Below are 20,812 nucleotides of genomic sequence, written 5' to 3' on the forward strand. Positions count from 1 at the left end.
TGGAATGAGGTTCTTAGGAAGGACGACCCCAGAATTGTGACCTTGGGAATCTGCAAACTTGAAGGCATCTGGGACACACACACACACACACACACACACACACACACACACACACACACGCATGCATGCACACGTGTGTGCATGCACACACACACTCACACACACACCTCTGCAGAACCAGATACCCTAGAGCAGCAGTCCTCAACCTTGGCAGTGTATCTGAATCATCTGGAGGCTTTAAAAACCTTCTGAGCCTACTTTTCCACCAAACCAATCACATCAGACTCTCTGGGGGTAGGACCTAGGCCTCAGGTTTTCAAAACTCCCAGGATTATAATGTTGCCATTAAAAAAAGATGTGCCAGGGCATATTTGTGACTGCACTATTAAATGAAAAAATAGAGGTCATGAATGATTTTGCCCAGCATTACCCAATTTTTGTAAAAATTTTTAAAGCTCAGACATGATAAGATATACCCCCAAAATGTTGACAGTGGTTTTTCTGAGAGGGGAGCTATTATGGAAGTTTTTAACATCTTCTTTTGACTAATCTAAGTTTTCCTAAATCTCTATAAATAAAGTGTTACTTTTATAATGAAAAACATGTATATATAACACATATTTTCTGTCCCCTTAACTGTTTGTGGTCACCAGCTCTAAGATGGCCTTCCTATGAGCCTCACATCCTGGCATCCATGTGCCTGTGTGTTCTACCCTCACACTGAGTCAGAGCTGGCCTGCGGGACCAGTGGAACGCTGCAGAAGGGATGGTGTATGAGGTCCAAGGCTAAATCATAGGACGCTGTGACTTCTGCCTGTTCTCTCAGACCCTGTGCTCTGGTGGAAGCCAACTGCCATGTTGCGAGGTTTCTCAAGCAGCCCCATGGAGAGGAAGTCCCACAGAGAGGAAGCCACCACTCAACCATCTGAGTGAGCCACCTCAGGAGTGGGTCCTCCAGCCCCAATCCAGCCTTCAGATGACGGCCACTCCAGCTGCCCTCTGGACCTCCACCTCATGAGAGCACCAGAGCAGATCGCCCAGCTGAGCAGGTTCACAGAAGCTGTGAAAGTCAGTCAATGTTTGCTGTTGTTTTAAGCTACTAGGTTTGGAGGTAGTCTGTGACACAGCAGCAGATGACCAGGATAAAGTTCGGACCAGGTCTGGGGTCCCATGGGAATGTCAACCTAACCCAGCAGAAGCTGGGAGGCCTGTGAAGGAAGCGTCCCAGAGAGTCTAGACAATGGCATCAGATTGCCAGAAGGGGGATGGTAGTGAGGATTTAAAGGAAAATATACTGAAAACTGAAGAGAGGGGACTTCCGTTGTGGACAGGCAGAAACTTAGCAACCTTGCAGCCCCATGGAGAGTAGCTAACCTACCTAATAAATGGGGTGATCTAGAGAGGGAGGCTCCCAGGGAAGTCCAGGTGTTGGGATCCTCCATTAAGGGTATATGACTCATTACGCACACAGAAGAATCAGGACATGTGGGCCTACCCTTGGCCTCTGGGCAGGTCTCATTTGGCAACTGGCCTCCATGGAATGGACAGTAGGTAGGGGGCTGTGACTCCTGCTGATGCCTAGAAGGGGTCTGAGAGAGCTCGGGAGTCAGACAACGTGGCGTTCGTGTCCCCTCAGAGTCCAGAGCAGATTAGGCCCTCAATATGTTTTGGAGGAAGGGGAGGGAAGGGAAAGGTACCCAAGGGGGGCACTGAATCAGTATTCTAGCCTGCCCAGGGGCCTGCATGGGACATGAGAAGCCCATATGCTTCATGACAAAGCAACACAGACTGGACCTAGGGCATCTTTTGGGGTGCCTGTGCCTCTCAGGGGCAGGGTCCTGGAAAGGTTTTGCATACTGGAGGAATATATGTAGATATTATTCTCCCTAATGACAGAAGCCACTAGCACACATGCTGTCCAGAGGATGGGGATACGGTGGCCTGAACTTTAAAATAATTTACCTTTACTTACTTCTAACGTATATGTGTCCTTTTTTTTTTTTTTTTTTAAATACGTGTCCTTCTATATATCCTGCATCCCTGTACAACCTTCTTAGCTTTGGAGAATTCCTTCCTTCTGGATCTCTGACTCCCCAGAGAAGCCAGAAACTCTGTGCCCCAGAACAGGGGTACACACACGTGACCAGGTTCCGTGGTTAGAGGCCCCAGCAGCCACACGTTAAGAGCCAGCAGCAAGAAGATGAGGCAGCTTCCCATGGAGGCAGCAGAGGACCCAGGATAGTGCCCAGGCTCATTTTGGGGCTCACAGGATCGCTCCCTGGAGCGATCCTGAACTGGCATATCTGGGCTATGTCCCCACCGCAGGGCTTCTCAGCCTGGTCCCTGGGCTGATCAAGAAATGCCAGGAACCCCCCACTACCCTGTAATAAGTTATGTTTCCGCTTAAAGTTGCTATGGGTGGTTTCTGTGGCCTGCAGCCAAGCCCGCCGAGCCTTCCCTACTGGGGAGGATTTAGTACACTGTAAGGTGGCAACCTGGGGTAAATTTTACCCCATCAGACACCGCTGATTCCAAAACTATCCCCGACATCCCATAGGGTAAATAGACCCCCACTTGGGGACAACTTATTTTTTAAAAGTGCTATTTTGATCAACAGGAATGAGCTGGCCCCCCACTTCTGCCCTGTCTCCCACTCAGATCCATCCTTGTGCATGTGCCCAGAGTGATCCTTCTTGCAAATGACCCCACTGTGCCACTGTCCCTGTGACATATGTGCTGAGCATTCCCCCGTGCCGCCCCACCCTGTCCTTCACCCCTCTGCTCTGCCCTGGAGGGGGGCATCAGCAGGCCAGCTGAGGGCAAGAGGAGAGCAGACTCCGGGCAATCCTAACCCAGCTCTGTCCCTTCCAGGTCACACAGGTGGGTCAGCTACAGACTCCTGGCCACAGGGCCACCCTCTCTGGGCCTGACCATTCCTCCCTGCCTGCCTGCTAGGGGTGGCCACACCTTCCCAAAGAGGCAGTCACGTATCACTGGCCTGTCCCAGGTAGGCCCCATCCCTGTTGGTCTTCCAGAACCCCATCTACCCTTTTGAAAACAGCCCCTCTGAGCATGACATCTGGGTCCTGAGAGGCTCTGGCCCAGACAACCACCTTTTGTCCATGTTTTGGTTTCAGGGCAGACCCACCTCCCCCAGGACAAAGCCAGGTTTCCTATAAGTTGGTGCCCCAGGCCCTTCGAGATCTGGCCTCCGCCCTCACTGACTGTGCCAGCCTGTTCTATGCCTCCTGGCCTTTGCTGGTTTCCCGTCGCCCACTCAGGAACACCCCCAGCCCTGTCGCCCTGCCTCATAGTCATCTGCTCTGGGAAGCAGTGCTAGGCCCCCAGATATCCACGGCTGAACCCCCAGAACTCATGCCACCCTATATGGTGGTCTCTGCCCTTGTGGTAAGTTATGGATCTGGAGACTGTTATCCAGGTGGGTGCTATATGTCATCCCAAGCACCCTTAGAGAGGGAGGCAGAGGGACATTCGACCACGGGGGAGCAGGCCATGTCATGACAGAGCGGAGATTGGGGTGAACATGCTTTGAAGATGGAGGAAGGTCAGCCTCTAGCAGCTGGCAAAGGCAAGGAACATTTTCTACTCTTGGTGGTTCCAAAAAGGTCCAGCCCAGCCAACACCCGGGCCTTAGCCAGGGAGACTGATCTCAGACTTCCAGGCTCCAGAACAAAAGGGGAAGAAGGGTACACAGCTTGAAGCCATGAAGTTTGTGGCAACTTATTGCAGCAGGCATAGAACACTAATCCGAGGCCTTTCCCCACCAGAGTCTGCCTTGATGGCCCCATCTGAGCCACACTCACGGGTCCTAACTAATGGCACTGCTCACAGTGTACTAGACCTGCCCGCTCACCTGCTGGCCTTCTCCAGCCGACCCCAGCAGAGCTGTGCCTTTTGGTTTCTGTGTCCCAAGCACCCGCAGAAGGTCCAGAATGTGGTGCAGCATGAATGAAAGGCCAACCGACAGACTGTGAGCCTGGCGTTGTCAATTACCAACTGAGACGCTGCGGGGCAGGGACACTCATGGTCTTCAGGAATCAAACTCGTCCTGTACCTGACTGGACATCAGTGGTCCCTTTTCTACAACGGCTCCAGCAGGACCAAGTCAGGGCTGAGACCCGGATCCCCCAGGGACAAGACTTCTCCGGGAGCAGAGTTTCACGGCCCACGGTTTTGGAGTCCCAGGGAGCATGAAATTGGGGAATAGTGTCTCACAAAGCACGGAGAACAAAGTAAAGGACCTGGGAGATGTGCCCACCAGCCCTTTCTTTTCTGCCCCCCACTCCCCTCTAGGATTCGGGGACTCGAGGGACAGCTCAGCACCCCTAGCATGCTGGGCTGGGGCGGGCAGCCTTCTCTGTGTACTAAGCTCTCTGTGCCCCGGTTGGCATGGAGCGGGGAGACCACAGCTGCTGCAAGGTCTCTGGGTTAAACCCACACAGGTGATCGCGAGTTTCCTCTACCTCCTCTGAGCAAGGAAGACCCCACTTCTGCCATCACACTCAGCAACACAGACCCTGGTCAACACTTCCACCAGGGATGCGCTGCACCCTGCTGGGCTCCCTGATGAGGCCCCCCCGCCGGCCTGCCCACCACACCCACTGGCTACGGATGGCCAGGTGCCTTGGACCCCATCACACCACGAAGCCCTCCACTTAGCTCCCTGTGCGTTTATCCTTCCCCTGTCCCTTCTGCTTGCCTGGGGAGTCTTTGAGGGCAGCCACCAGCAACATCCTCTTGTGTCCCCAGAACCTCGAAAAGGCCCTGGCATGTAAGTTTGCTGAGTGATGAAAACAGAGCAAGGCAGGGAGTGTGGGCACTGGGAAGAAGGAGGGTGTTTGCTAGGGTGGCCTCTCTGATGGCCACTGCTTTACTCAGAATAAAGACCTGGACACCATTGTCTTCTACCCCACAAACTTCCTTCCTCCCCTGTCCTCCTGTCTCCTACTCCTTCTCCTTGTTCACCCACTCCAGCCACACCAGAGTGCTTGCTGTTCTTTGAAATTGCAGGAATGCTCCCTGCCTCAGGGCCTTTGCACTGTCGGTTACCACTGCTCTTCCCCCAGGTGACCTCATGACTCAAGCCCTCACCTCTTCAAAATTTTGTTCAAATGGCATTCTACGAATTGTCCCCATCACCCAATTTTAAATTGCAACCCCTCCAGCACACCCAACCTCCCTTGCCTGCTCACCCGCCCCCTGAAATAGTTATCCTTGACCCTATATCTTATTGTTTATAGTCTTTCTCCATGTGGATGAGAATCATGTAAAAGATGTTTCCTCCGTACCTAGAGTGGTGCCCTGTCACAAAGCGGACCCTCGATAAATACTTGTTGAAGGAATGAATAAATGTACTGAATGAATGAACAATTAGGGGGAAATTCCCCAGAATGATGACAGTTCGCCGAGTCATAGAGGAAGAAGTAGAGCCATGGGAATATCAAAGAGAAGACCATTCCAGGCAGAGAGGACAGCCAGACAAAACCACTGAGGTAGAAGTGTGCTTGTGCATTAAAGCAACAGCAAGGAAGACCATGAGGCTGGAAGAGACCAGGGACGGGAAGGGTGGGAGAGAAATGAGAGAGGTAGGGGAGGAGGCATTGTCTCTGAGATGGGAAGCTCCTGGGCATTCAGAGCATGGATGTGACAATTTGATATTACAATCAAATGTGATCTAATTTGTGTTTTATAAATGCTGTCGTGTCTTCTGTGTAGGAAATAGGCTCTAAGTCAGAGAAGAAGCAGGGAGACTCGTTGGAAAATTTCTGTGATCATCCAGGTGGGGAGACTTGGGGGACAGCCACAGAGGCGGAGAGAAGGGGTTGGAACTGGAAGGAAGAAAGAACTGCTCTGGTATGCTCTTGGATTGGATGTGGAGTATGGGAGAGAAGAGAGGCAAGGGAGACAACTCCAGGTTTCAACCTGGGCAGCCAGAAACACAGAACTACCACCTACTGAGGGGAGGACAGGGATCTGGCTGGCACTGGGGAATCAGGGGTTCCATCTGGGCATCTTAAGCATGAGACACCCATGGGAAATCTAAGAGGAAATGTCAAATCAGCAGTTGCGTATGGGAGCCTAGCATTGACTGGTGATGGCAGGCTAGCTGTGCAAACTTGGGAGCCCCCAGCATTTGGGCACTCTCTACCTTTAGGAGCTGATGCGCTCACCTGCATGGGAGTGCAGGTAGAGAGAGGGTCCAGGACTGAGCCTTGCGCCCTAGTGCTCCGAGTGGAGGGCCTGAGGAGAGACCCAAAAAGAGCGGGGGTGGGGGGAGGGGAAGAACTGGGAGGGAGAAGTGTCTGGGAAGCCAGATGGAGGCTGTCTCAAGGAGGAGGGTGCCGGGGTTGTTCCAAATGCTGCCAAAAGGTGCAGGGAGAGGGGGCAGCATTTGTAATAACCCTGGAGAACAAGGTTTCCCTTCACCTTCTCCTGCTTTCTTAGCAAGGCTGGGAGACCCAGGGTCAGGACAGGATTGGCACTCCAGCCCGGACACCAAAGGCACTTGTCCCATCAGGTTAAGACTTCCTTTTGGTGTAAAATAAGACTAGAAAGTTCTACCTTGGCTGCCTGGGGAAGAGATTGAAAAGAGCTCTCAAGGCATACAAATTAAGCGGGAAATACGATTTCATTGAGGAAAATGAGAGACAGATCTCTTAGAAGGGTAGGCAGCCTACATCTGGCCAAAGGGGAGGGTGAGGAAAACATCAGTACTTTCATATTTTGTAGTAGGGATCAATAAAAAATGTTACAAGCGACATTATTGCAACAATTGGTGAAATCCAAGTAAGGCCTGTAGATGACACAGTCTCGCCTCCATGTTAATGTTCCTAAATGTTCCTAGTTCTCACAACTGGACTGGGGCCATGGCAAAGAACAACCCTGTTCTTAGGAAATACCCATGGAACTACTTATGGGGAAAGGAGTCTCATGCTATGACTTTCTGTCAAATGGCTCAGTTCTTAAAAATAGTATTATGTATTTAGAGAGAGCAAATGACAGAGAAGCAAATGCGGCAAACTATCAACCATCGATGAAGCAGATGATAGGTGTATGGAAAGTCTGTGCCACTCCCGCAACTTTTTAGCAAGCTCAGAATTATTTCAAAATGAAAGTCTTCCAGGGGCGCCTGGGTGGCTCAGTTGGTTAAGTGTCGAACTGGCATCAGATTCTTGATTCTAGCTCAGGTCATGATCTCAGGGCTGTGAGATCGAGCCCCGCATCCAGCTCTGTGCTGGGCATGGAGCCTGCTTAAGATTCTCTCTCTCCCTCTCCCTCTGTACCCCCTACCCCCACCTCTCTCTCCCTCTCTGAAAATAAAAAAAGAAGAGAGGAGAAGTGAGTTGGGGGAAATCGGAGGGGGAGACGAACCATGAGAGACTGTGGACTCTGAGAAACAAGCTGAGGGTTTTGGAGGGGGGTTGGGTGAGCCTGGTGGCAGGTATTAAGGAGGGCACGTATTGCATGGAGCACTGGGTGTGGTGCATAAACAATGAATTCTGGAACACTGAAAAGAAATAAAATAAAATGAAATTTTTTAAAAAGACAGTTTTCTAAAGACCTTAAAAATATTTGTAGTATGTTCTTCCAATCCACTTGAATCTTGTTCAGTGAGAATACACTTATGTGTTACTAGAGTGTTGTGTTTTTAATGATTAAATAGACACAGTAAGTAAAACCCCTTCTGAACTATGAATCTTCAGCTGGTAAATATCAACTACTATGTCACTCTATTTATTTTTAATATGGTTACTATACTTATTATATTATTATTACTGATATTGTTAATATTTCGAGTAGTTCTGGAATTGCAGGGAGGGGGCTGCCTTCCTTCTCCGCGCCCCACCACCACCCGCGTCATTTTCCAATTTTCCAGCTTCCGCACCTGGACCAGGCCCCAGGAAGTTCACGCCTACAACCCTCCGGCTGTCGGCAGTGCCTTTGTCTGACCACGAGAGGGCGCTCGCAACACCTCCTTCTCGGCCGCGTAGCCACCTTAAAGCCTGAAAAGGCTCTGAACCACTGGCCTGCTGGACCGCAGAACCTCAGGACCACAGGCCCTCCGCCTCCGTGGGCTGAAGAGAACCTGCCAGCCCCAGCGCAGTAGTTCTGGGATCTCTGACGTGCAACTCAATTCCCCGCTCCCTTCTTTTTTCCCCTGCACAGCTGGCTGGCTGTCGGCTCCAGGCTGACACTGAAAATGCATAAAATGCAGTAATTAATTCGGGAGACTCATCTGGGGAAATACAGCTAAATCAACCAATGCAGACTCCCTTCTGCAGGACATTGATGAGGGCTACACAGGAGTGGCAATGGAGCAGACCCTGGTTGCAGATCAACAGCCTTCGTGGTGTCTGAAAACCTGAGTTGGGGGGTCAGTTTTAAAATTGGGAGATTTCACATAAAATCCAGATTTCTGTTTTTGTTTATAAAATGGAGCAAAAGGAGCCCACATCATCACATGGTAACCTCTCTGGGGTGGTCTCCCCCTTTGGACTGGGCATACACCCCAGCTCACCACAGTCCTCACCAAGCCCCATTGCCTCACCTTGGGACCACCTCACTGCCTGTCAGCTGTCATGCCTGCTATGTCACCTGCCTGGTGATATCTGGATATGCCACCCAACCCAAAGGAAAGCCTAGACTAGTCAGATACCCTGAGAACAGACCAGTTCCCAACAGGCACATTTTCTGGTCAACCACTATTGAAGAAAAACCCTTGAGGTTGCAAGGATTTCAGGGAATAGATTTTTAAAAAATCATATAATATGTTGCCATGCCTCTGTGTCATCATTACAACCACTGGGAAAACACAGAAGCCGATTCTGGAGTTCAGGCCTGGATGACCTTGAACAGTCAATCTTTCCGTGCCTTAGTTTCCTTGCCTATAAAATGGGGATATTTATAGCCTCATAGAATACTTTGGGAATGAGGGAGACAACCCATGTCAAAGCATTTAGCCAGGGCCTGGCACATACTGTAAGTCAAATAAGTGTTAGCACTGGTTATTATTAATCATTACACAGGGTAGCTGAACTCTTGGAAAAAGGAGGCCAATGGTTCTCAAATTTGAGGGCACATCAAGGTCACCTGGAGGTCACATTGCACACAGATGGCTGGGCCCCAACCGCATAGTTTCTGATTCAGTGGGTCTGGACTGGGACCTGAGAATGTGCATGTTTTAGCAAGTTCACATGTGCTCACTGATCTGCCAAGCACACTTTGAAACTGTCCCTGTGCACAGTTAAAGGCCAACTTTAACTAATGTGCCTACACATTGGCCTGCTTCTCTTTGAAAGAGTCATGGTAAGTATTAAAAGTATTAACATATATAAAATACTTCAAGAAGTGCCTAACAAATAATGCTCAATAAGTAAGAATTGTTAATAATTAAATAGAGAATTACCAGGGAAATCTAAAACTAAAGAGAAGGACATAGGGAGAAGAGGACCCAGGGCATATGGGCTAGGGGCTTCCCTTTTAATCCCCTCAAAGCCTATGAAGGGACATGTAAGGAAGACAGTTCCTGGAAATGAAGGGTCATACACCAGGCTGCCCGATATGAGGTAGAGACCACTGCCAGACCCAGGTCTGTCTGTCTCCACAGGGCCTGGGTTCTTCCCAGTTCCCCATGCCCCTCTGAGCTGTAGCTAATCCAAGTTTCACCACTGATCTACCAGTGGCTCTGTCCTGAGTACCTACAAAGGGCCTGCACACTCTAAGATCCAAGATTAGAACTCACAGTATAGGATACAGAGTAGGAAGCTCGGGCTCACGGGTGCTAGGAGGAGGAGGAAAGGAAGGTACGCAGAAGGAAATGCAATTGGGTAGGGGGGCTACGCAGTGCAGTTGGCCCTGGTTTGGGCAGGCCACCCAAGGGAGGCATGCCTAGCCATGTCTAACCCTGCCCTTTATCTCCAGATTCATGAAGGGCAGAGGCTCAAGGGACAAACAGCCCCTAATCATCTCCAAATCCTATTGGACCCAGAATTTTAGATGGGGCGGATCCTAGACCCCCAAAAGGCTTAAGCCCATTTCCAGGATTGTAGGGCTGGGAAGTGTCCCAGTTTGTACAGCCCCTTAGGCTAAGGCATGGCCAAGGATGGCTGCTCACAGGAAGCAAGGACAGCACACAGTGTGCCTGGAGGCCCCTGTGGTGTGTGAGGCAGCTGGGATGGAAAGAGAAGGTGGCTGCCATTGTGGGCAGCTGACTCTCCATTGGGGCCACACTCTAGCTGGAGCTCTAAGACATCCAAAGACTCTGAGTGTGAAGCTGACCTTCCAGAAAGTTATGAAAGCACATTTCTCAAGAGAAGACCTTACAGCATATTGTACTTAATGGCTTGTTTGCTTGATTAGAACTCTTCACTGTTGAGATAAATGATATGGGGACCTACCTTTGTACCTCTGCCTGGGACCCACATTTTCAGGGACAGACCTGCCCACCAGCACCTAGAACACTTCTGGTGTATACAGAAGATGCTCAAAAGATATTGGGGGAACAATGAACCATGAGGCTGGGGTTAGGGGCAATGGTAGGGTTAGGGGCCAATGGCTACGAAGTGAGGGATTTCTTACACCTGCCCAGTAGTGGGGCTGGATTCCTACTCAAATGCCTGTGGCACAGGGATGGTAAGATTGTCCTCATGCTCAGCCATCAGAAGAGGCCAACTGATAGACTTTCCCAGGGCTCCAGATTGTCTCAGCATCACAAAGGAAAGGTTATGTTTCATATCCCACTACTGAGCGAACATAGTTCTGCATTGGTTAAACTTAGAGAGTTATTTGTGTGATGGAGCTATTGCCCTGGGTCTGAGGGTCCTGGATGTCTTGGGAAAGGGCTCAGGAAGGACTCTGGGAAGCTGGATACCTGGGGCATCTGTGTGGGAGGACTTGGACACAGGCACACCGGTCACATGGCGCCGAGCTGGCATTCACACTGGACCTGCATTGCCAAGGAACAGAGAGCCCCCTGGAAAGGTGCATCTGAGGCCACTTGCCACTCTCATCTGACTGGCTCCTCTTTCTCTTCCAGTGTCCAGACTCAACAGCCTAACCTTCTGCCCTCTATCCTCTGCCCTCTGCCAGGTTGCTTTGCGGGCCCAGAGCTCTTGTTGCTAACTGCATTCCCTTGTGTCATTTTAAATCACTGGGTACAAAACTACTGATTTCTAAGAGGCTCCATTTCCTTCCAATATGCTCTACAAAACGCTTGCTACGGGTATGACTACCATTAAGGCGTCTCTGTTGCTGTATGGCCTTACCGCGGCCACGCTTCCTGTGATATCCTGGAAATTACTCCAAATTTGCATTAGGCAAGGTCAAGGACACTCCTTTAAAGGGAAACAATGAGATAGAGTACCCCTTTACCCCTCCCCTTCCATCCTCCTTTCTGGAATACATAAGAGAGAGCTGGAGCTCCAACAGCCTCCTTGGGCCATGAGGCAAAATAAGCATGAAAGCAAAGGATAAGGCTGGTGAAGCAGAAATAGTGATGGAACCCGGCAACCCAGTGGCCATGAAACAACCACACCAGCCCTGGACTAACTACTTGTAGAGCTGTTTTAAATGAGAGAAGAGTCAGCATTATTTTGTATAAACTACTGCTCTTCTGGGCATGGTGCTTTCATAGCAGCTGAACTTAATCTTAACCGAGAGACCATCTCTCCCTGGGCTGACCTCTGGCTAAGATGCCTCTTCCTCTCTCAGTCTGTGGAGAACAGACACCCAGTGAACTGCCTCAGCCCGCTTTGCGGGCCAGAATTCTGTTTCTTGAATTCTTGTTCAACTTCAGGTGGCTTGTACATCTGTTTATAAGACAGAAGTGTATGCTGCGTGAGTGTCTCTTGGATAAAAATGTCTTTCAGAGGACCTCCCCCTGCTTCCCTTCGGTTCTCTTCTGGACAGTACTGAGGCTGCACTGACCTTCAGCCATTATATAAATGCACACTTGTACTGGCTGGTACATCTTAAACACCACCACGCAGGTTGTAAACAGCTGCTTCGAGTCCCATTAGTGTGCTCCAGTCTCTCCCTGGTTGCTCCCTTATAACCCTCAGACTCACATCACCCAGCAGCTAAAGGCTTAACCCTCGGGGAGGTGAGGGTCTAAGCCTTGGCTCTAACTCACTTGCCTCATGTTTGTTCAGACCAGTGATGCCCACAAGGCACCTCTACAACCTAGTGTGCATAGGAGGTACCACGCACGCCTCCATCTACCACCCTGGCATGGGGAAGGGAGGGACCCTGGCCTGGGTCCTGGCTTGGGCCCGCGAGCATCCAGAGCCATGTTCCTTCCCACCCGGTCACTGGTGGTGTGCTGCCTCGGATACTCCCACCTGTGACCAGTGAACTCATGGCTTGTTCTTTGGGCTCAGAAATATCCCAGGAAGTACTGGCCATTCCCCTCACCGATTTGGTCCCCTAGATAACCAGTGGATGCAGACCCCAGAGACTCTCACTGTACTTACTCTGTACTGGGCCCACTAATCTGGCGGACCACCACCTCCAGTGCCTGACCCTCAGCATCCAAGCCCTGTAGGCACACTGGGCATGGCCACCAGCGCGCCCCCAAGTGGCACCCCTGCTACTTCAGACCGCATAGCCCAATATATGGGACTGCAACCCAGGTTGCGTTAGAGCAATGCCCTCCAAGCTCCACCCCGTCCTTGCTTCTGGTGTTCTTCTATAGACTCCTCCTCCCATCTCCTCCCGGGTATGAGCCAGTAAGCCCCTCAGTCCCTGTGACTTGCCCACATTGAGAATTCACCCATTTCTTTGTGTTACCCCTTCTGTTTGGGCCAGTGGTTCTCACAGGGGGATCTTAGGGCACATTTTGGAAATCCGTGCAACGTTTTGAGCCGTTCCGATGATTGGCAGGGAGCCAGTGGCACTTTGTGGGCTTTAATTTTTTCCAGTCTTTTTTTTTTTAATTTTATTTATTTATTTGACAGACAGAGATCGCAAGTAGGCAGAGAAGCAGGCAGAGAGAGAGGAGGAAGCAGGCTCCCTGCTGAGCAGAGAGCCTGATGCGGGGCTCGATCCCAGGACGCTAGGATCAAGACCTGAGCCAAAGGCAGAGGCTTTAACCCACTGAGCCACCTAGGTGCCCCTAATTTTTTCCAGTCTTTACTGTACACTGATTGAGCTATAGCATGTGTGTAGAAGACCACGCCTTCTATACCCATATAAGTGTCACATATATGCATATAAGTGTCCCTTCAATGCATGTGCACAAAGTGAGCACATCCCTGGAACCGGCAGCCAGACCCAAATCAGAAGACCATCAGAACCCTCAAAGCTCCCGCAGACCCCCTGCAGCCACAGATAAGCACCACCCTGACTTCTAACACTAGGAGTCTGCTCTCCCCTCTTTTTTTTGAACCTCCTGGCAATGGCTTCATGCCATCTGCCATGTGTATTCGTTCGTGTCTGGTGTCTTCCACTCACCATCACGTGTGTGAGATCCCTCCATGTGGCTGTGTATAGTTCTTGATGAGCACATGAGCTGATTCCAGTTTGGAGCTTGTAGGAATACTGCTGCCTCGAACATTCCCGCACATGCTTCTTAATTCGCTGATGTACCCACTTCGGCTGGGCAGACACCTAGGGGGGAACAGCTGCATCACGGGACAGGCATTTCATAGCCTTGGTACCTACTGCCAATGAGTTTCCCCAAATTGGTGTGGCAACTGCCATTCCCACCCACAGAATAGGGGAGTTCCCTGTTGCCCCACTTTTTTGCCAACACTTATAGCATCTGTCTCATGGTAGACACTCTGGAGGGCATACTGTGTTAGGGCACTGTGGTCACTGACCATTTGGGTATCCTTTTCTGTGAACTGCCCACTCAACTCTTCTGCCTTGTTTCCTGTCAGGTTGTTTGCCTTTGCTTTTATTAATCTGTAGCTCCTTATACATCCTGTATGTGACTTCTCCCATGAATAGGTGATTACAAATAGCTTCTCTCATTCTTGTCTTTCCATGTTCCTAAAAGTGTCACTTGATGAAACAGAATCCCAAGATAGTAAAATTCACCAAATTTTCCTTTAGGGTTAATAATTTTTGGTTCCAAGTCATCTTTGCCTACCCCTTTGTTTCCTTCTAGAAGTTTTCTAGTTTTACCTATCATATTTCGATTTCTAATCCCACACACCTTTTGAATGATCCATCAGACATCTGTGTAGCTGAAAAACCTGTTTATAACGATTGGACTGGGAACCTAAGCTTCACACATAAACACAAAATAGGGGGGGTTGCACAGTTTAATATACATGGAGATTCCCAGAATGTAACTCCTGTGTAAATTTAGAGAAGATTTTATTTTGTTTTATTTGGAACGCTACCAACGTTTGAATCATTTCAGAAAAAAATCTGTCACAGACAGCAACGCGGCTCGAGGTACATGAGTAACCTGTATAACCCACCTGTGTCTGTCTACATTTCTAGATGATTCTATGTTTTAAGCAGACTTATATATATACTTAGTTGACTCTTAATTCAGGCTATTAACTATGAAGGAAGTTTCAACGATCTTCATTTGATTATTGTTTGCTTCTCTTAAATCTAAACTTAGGCATTATAGTTTGGAGCAGGTGTTTGACTGCTTCAAACACATCTCCCAGGGTGACCATGCCCGTGTGGCTAGGCACTGATGCCCATGTTATTTTATCATAAATTATGTTTTTCCCTCTTTTCTATTACAATTAGGGCAAATATTAATTTAGGGAAAAGAATGATGTGTCCAGATATATTTCAATTAATTTCAGGATGATCAAGGGGATTGACAAAGTATTTCCCACAAGAAGGAGCCACTAGGTCTTGTAGGGTAAGAGCCAGCATGATGGGTCTGCCCCATGGGCCTCACATTTCAAACCAAATAGGCATGCTAAAGTGTTCTCCTATCCACAGGAGTCGTTTTCTCCTAAAATGGAATTCCTCTTAAGCCAGCCAATTTTCAGGTAACAATAATGTTTTTCTCCTCACGTTTATGAAGTAAAAGGTCCCATACCAACCCCAGAAGAAACGACATGGGAGTGGCCCTCCTGCTCAAAGCCACCTCACCTCCTTCCACCATCTGCCTGCCTGAGATCACATAGAGGCCAGCTCTGGTACTTCACTGGCTTTAGTAGAGGTCTGGGTCAGGTAGAGACATCTGAGTTTAAGACCCAGCTCTGTCCCAGATAAGCTGTGTTGCTCTGGCCAGTGTGTTAACCCTCTGTGAGCCCAGAGCAGAATTTTACAAAATGAGTAAGAGGAAACTTACTTGGCACATTGATGAAAGCAAAAGGTAAGAACGGCTGATGTTTGCTGAGGGCTTCCTGTAAGCCCACCTCTGTGCTAAATGCCTCACGAGGATAACCATCTACTCCCACAATCCCGCCATAAGGATGAGGGCTATGATGACCGCCATTCTACAGATGAGAAGAGAGGAGCACAGAGAGAGTATGGAAGTTGTCCTCGGGCACACACTTGGAAAATGACGAAGCTGAGAATAAAACCCGGGCAGTCTGACTGGTTCTCGCTAAATGGTAATTCAAAGGGAGAAAAGTGTCCAACACAAAGAAGGTGTTCAAAAACTGGCAATTCTTGGCCCACTGGTTGTATAGTTCTACGCTTGAACTCATCATTACCTTCTTTCTTTCCACTCCCAAGAGGACTGCCTACCTGTCTTTGGTTTAACTCCATTTAATACATGTCATAGTGGTTTTTAAATAAATTGATTTCTAATAGTGCTACTGCCTCAATTTGGCAGCATTTGCCAATAGAACACTAAGAAAAGTGATGTTAATTGACCTGCAAACGATATAAGGAAGTCTGTGTTTGCGCTGGAATTCATGCTGCTATTTGCCCAAAAAAAACCAATCCCATAAGCAACAAAAAGCGCTCTATGTCAAAAATATTTCCAAGCCTCAGGCCTGTAAACACTTGACGCAAGGAAGTACCACTACCTTCTGGGTGCTGGTTGTAACAGGATTTGACCTGTGTGCTTCTAGATCCTTCAGAATGTGCTCTGACACAGACCGAGGTTGGGTACTGGTAAATAAAGTGGCTTCCAGCACAAAATAGACTCCACTTCCCAGCAGGTGTGGTTGCGGCACTCTTCGTTTCTGAAAACGGTTTTGTGAGCTTGGAGAATTTGAGGGAGCTTTCCTGTAGGGCCAAGTCCCGGCAGCTGGCCAGCCCTGTGAAGTTGTGCATCATTAGCAAAAAGCAGGAACCCGGGGCTTTAGAGACAAGTTTTAGGGAGGCCTTGTCCATCAAAGGAGGAGGTTTGACTAAGAGAAACCCGAAAGCCTCCCCAGGCCTAGAGTTGAGGATTTAACATGTGCTCCTGGATTTTGGATCGGGTGCTCCCAGATCATGTTGTGAACGAGTCAGGACTCATTTCCTTTCTAGCTGTGTAACTTAGGCCCATCGCTGTACCTCTCTGAACCTCAGGGTCCTCCTTAAGCAAAATCAAGAATAAATAATATTGACCTCACTGGGTTGTTCTAGAGATCACATTTGCAAAGACTAAACATAAAATAGATGTTCAAAAATGTGAGTTTCCTGCCCTCACACATGTACTCATTTTCTCTTACGACCACGTCCCCTGTTCAAGGCACCAGACCTCCCTGTACGGTCAGTTCACTTTACCCATGCCCCACGCAACCCTCCTGTCTTTCCCCTGGAGTCTAGACTCTCAACTCTTCTGCCAGAACTACATCTACAACGAGACCAACTGCCTGATAAATTGATACAATCTCTCCAGTCACCTTCCTGAAATGCTCACATGAAGATTTCGAATGTTAGAATTCCAGTGCATAGAACAGAGAGGAATCAGTGATTTAAACATGGCAACATTTGATGACAAATTTCATTCCTTGATGGTGCCAGGGAAAAGAAGCATCTGGAATGTTTTCTCTTTTCAGTGTGGATTATGCATGTGAGTAGCGGGTCCCTCCACATGACTTATGGGGTTCCGTGATCTGTCTCTGTTTCCTCTTGGCAAAAGAGCCCACTTCATCAGGGAAAGGCTTGGAGATGGGCTTCTTGTTTGCTTTCTCTAGTCGGCCACCCCAAATTCTTGGAAGTGGGTGGAGCGTAAATTAAAAGTTGGTAAATAAAATTCTTTCTTTGGTCTAGTATGGACAGGCCTTGGTCTCTTCAGGCTACTTCGTGGCTCCCAAACTGTAATTACTGGTTGCTTTTTAAAGGGTCCCTCTGAACTGAGAGTCTTCAGTTGTTCTAAATTCACTTGGGATCCTTCTGGACCCAGGAATTAAAGTTGACTCTTCATTCCTGTAAGTCGGAGACTGTCTCGTCTAAGGAAATATTCAGGGCTTCGGGCATGTTGTGTGGTGAGATGGGCCAATTAAAGCCATAGCCCAGCATCCTCCAAAGGGGGTCTGTTCCTTGGGAAGCAAGAAGCTTCCTTGTGAGTCTGATCTCCAGCCAGGAGGACCCTTGCCTCCTCTAGCCCTGATCCCTGGGGTCCTGGAGTAATGGAAAGTAAATAGAGACTACTGGGCTGGAAGAACCATAGAAGGGTTTTTTTTGGTTTTGGTTTTTGTTTTTTTAAAGATTTTATTTATTTATTTGACAGACAGAGATCACAAGTAGGCAGAGAGGCAGGCAGAGAGGCAGGCAGAGAGAGAGCGGGAAGCAGGATCCCTGCTGAGCAGAGAGCCCGGTACGGGGCTCAATCCTAGGACCCTGGGATCATGACCTGAGCCGAAGGCAGAGGCTTTAATCCACTGAGCCACCCAGGTGCCCCAAGAACCATAGAAGGTTTTACCGGCCACAGAGTCTCCTTAACATCACGGGATTTGGGTAACGCTCTGAACCATTCCTGGCTTCTGAAAGGGAGGGAGGCCATTTCTGAAGATCCTATAAGCTCTACATATCCCAGAGGGCTACCATGCTCCCTTCCACCAGTCCCACCTCCCTCCCAACACAGCACTATACAGTGGCCTGAGGATGGGGTGGGGTCCTTTGCCTTTCACTATCAGTGGTGACAGTAACAGATGACCTGGACTGAATACTTTCTATGCATTGTTTCATTTCAGCCTCCCAATGACCCTACGAAGGAGGTATCACTATCATCCCCATTTTACAGAAGAGAGGATTGAAGACAAGAGGGCAAGTAAGTTCCTCAGGGTGAGTACGTGACAGAGATTCAAACCTAGCTCTGACTGGCCCCACAGGCCCTGCTTTTAACACCTGCACGAATCTGTTGCCTGCCTTCCCCTGAGCCTTCACTACTCCATGCAGACCTCATCAGAGCCCTGCCGCCCACACCAAACCCCGAAGATCGAAATGCATCCGAGCACAGCGGATGGAAGGACAAGCTCGGACTGGACAGCCCGGGTCTGAATCCAGCTCCAACATTTACTCTCAGTGTGGCCATGGGCAAGTTACTTGAACTCTCTATACCTTTGTTCTCCCTTCTACCCACAAACAATAATCCCTCAGCCGACTGCGGCTGGGATGGGATGAACCCTACGGGTGAAACACACACAGGGGGCGCTCGGCACACGAGGAGAGCTCCGGAAGCCCTGGCGTTTCTGTCCCTTCTACCGTCTCTCAAGGGCCTACTCAGCGTCTCCACCTCGACATCTAACAGGCAATTTGGCAAAGCTGAAGCCGAACTCCTGGTCTTCCCTCCTAGGGCTCCTCTCCCCCTACTCTTGCCCACCCTAACAGTGGGCAACTTTGTCCTTCTGGAAGCTGAAGTCAAAAATTTCGGAGTCATCCTGGGCTCCTCTCTTCCCTGTGTCCCTCACATTTAACTCGCCTTCAGATCCTCTGAGTTTTACCTTTAAAATATACCCAGCAGCTTGTCCTACACCACCCCCTCTCCTGCTACCTGGTCCAGGTCAACACCGTCTTTCCCCTACGTGCACCCAGCAGTCTCCTCATTGAGCCCTCTGCTTCTGCTCTCGCCCATGACTGTCTTCTCCTGCTGTAGCCAGAACCCCAGGATGCAACACGTATCTCTAATCCAGACCCCCTCGGCTTCCGCCTTACCCAGAGAAAATGTCAATGCCTGATCATGGGCCCACTGGGCCACGCCCTTACCGCAATGCCCCCCACTCTTCCTCTCCAGCCTCACTGATCTCCTGCTTTCCCTCCTGGAGCCCCTGGCCCTGTTGTTATCTTTCCTGAAAACTCTCCCTCCCCCCAGATACCTGCATGCTTTATTTCTTCACTCCTCTGCTCTCTGTTCACACACCACCTCATCAAAGCAGGTTTTCCTGACCATTCCAAATAAAACAAGTCCCCAAGCTGCCTTGTGACGGCCTGTGTCAGAAAACAAACCACCAAACCTCCCTCCCTCACCTTAACCCCGTTCTCCTTATTTCCTCTCAGTATCAGCTTCTGGAACAAGCTGTCCTCAGAACAGGTGCAGGAAAGGTAGAAAGAAGGGGCAAAGTACTCGGGGAAAGTATCTGATAGAAATATAATTCCTGGGGCGCCTGGGTGGCTCAGTGGGTTAAGCCGCTGCCTTCGGCTCAGGTCATGATCTCAGGGTCCTGGGATCGAGTCCCACGTCGGGCTCTCTGCTCAGCGGGGAGCCTGCTTCCCTCTCTCTCTGTCTGCCTCTCTGCCTACTTGTGATCTCTGTCAAATAAATAATAATAAAAAAAATTAAAAAAAAAAAAGAAATATAATTCCTGGGCGCCTGGGTGGCTCGGTAGGTTAAAGCTTCTGCCTTTGGCTCATGTCATGATCCCAGGGTCCTGGGATCGAGCCCCACATCAGGCTCTCTGCTCAGCCGGGAGTCTGCTTCCTCCTCTCTCTCTCTGTCTGCCTACTTGTGATCTCTGTCTGTCAAATAAATAAATAAAATCTTAAAAAAAAAAGAAATATGATTCCTCTGGTTCATAGGAAGATACTATTATATGAATAAATATATTTCATGGTTTTTTGCTGCATAGCACATGATCAGTCCAAAATGCTGTTTTGGACCAAGTAATGTTGAGGAAGGCATTGCAGAACACACTTGAGACAAACAGCACCCAGCACCTCTCTTCCCAAGTAACACCCAAAATAATGTGGCAAGTGCGAATAGGGTCTTGGGAGTAAAGAGGTCAGTGTGAATGTGCCATCTGATGGCAGTCCCTCATGAAGCCTCACTAAAATGATCATGATGGGATTTTTTTTTTCAAAGACATAAAAGTACAAGGGAAAATGAGAGAGGTAAAAATAACAAAACTTTGGGATCCAGAAAGTTGATGGATAAGAATTATTTGACTAACCAGTCCTGACAGAGCTGAATTCCAAGCACATAGCAAGAAAATCCATGAGCCAAATGGATTATACAAGAGAATGCTCAGAAAACCTCAGGAACCTATGACACATGGTACTTCTGGCCCTGAGAGCAAAGCTATGGGAGGGAGGGGATAAAATAATAGAGACTGCTTGCGATCTGTTTAGTAGTAGTTAGATGTCTAGACATCCTCCCTCACTCCACACTGCTGGGCCCCTTCCCCACACTGGCAAAAGAATAAAATATGGGGACTCTGGACTATGTGACATCAGACCCAGTTGATGGGTGTGACATCCAGTGTATCATATTATAAACAGAGTGATTCAGTAACTATGGACATGACACCTTCCCACCCTGTTTCTCCTACTGAGCTTCCAGAATGCTGGCATCCAGGCCTTTGCCCTCTGGACCAGAGGATGGAAGAAATCTCTGTACTACATCTAAAAAACTCAGGTGGAAAGACTTGAGATATTAACACATGGGCTTCCCAACAATTGGCACAGCATAGCACTCCACAGTAAAGTTCACAGTCAAGAA

This window comes from Martes martes (assembly GCF_963455335.1).
Source record: "Martes martes genome assembly, chromosome: 5".
Lineage (NCBI taxonomy): Eukaryota > Metazoa > Chordata > Mammalia > Carnivora > Mustelidae > Martes > Martes martes.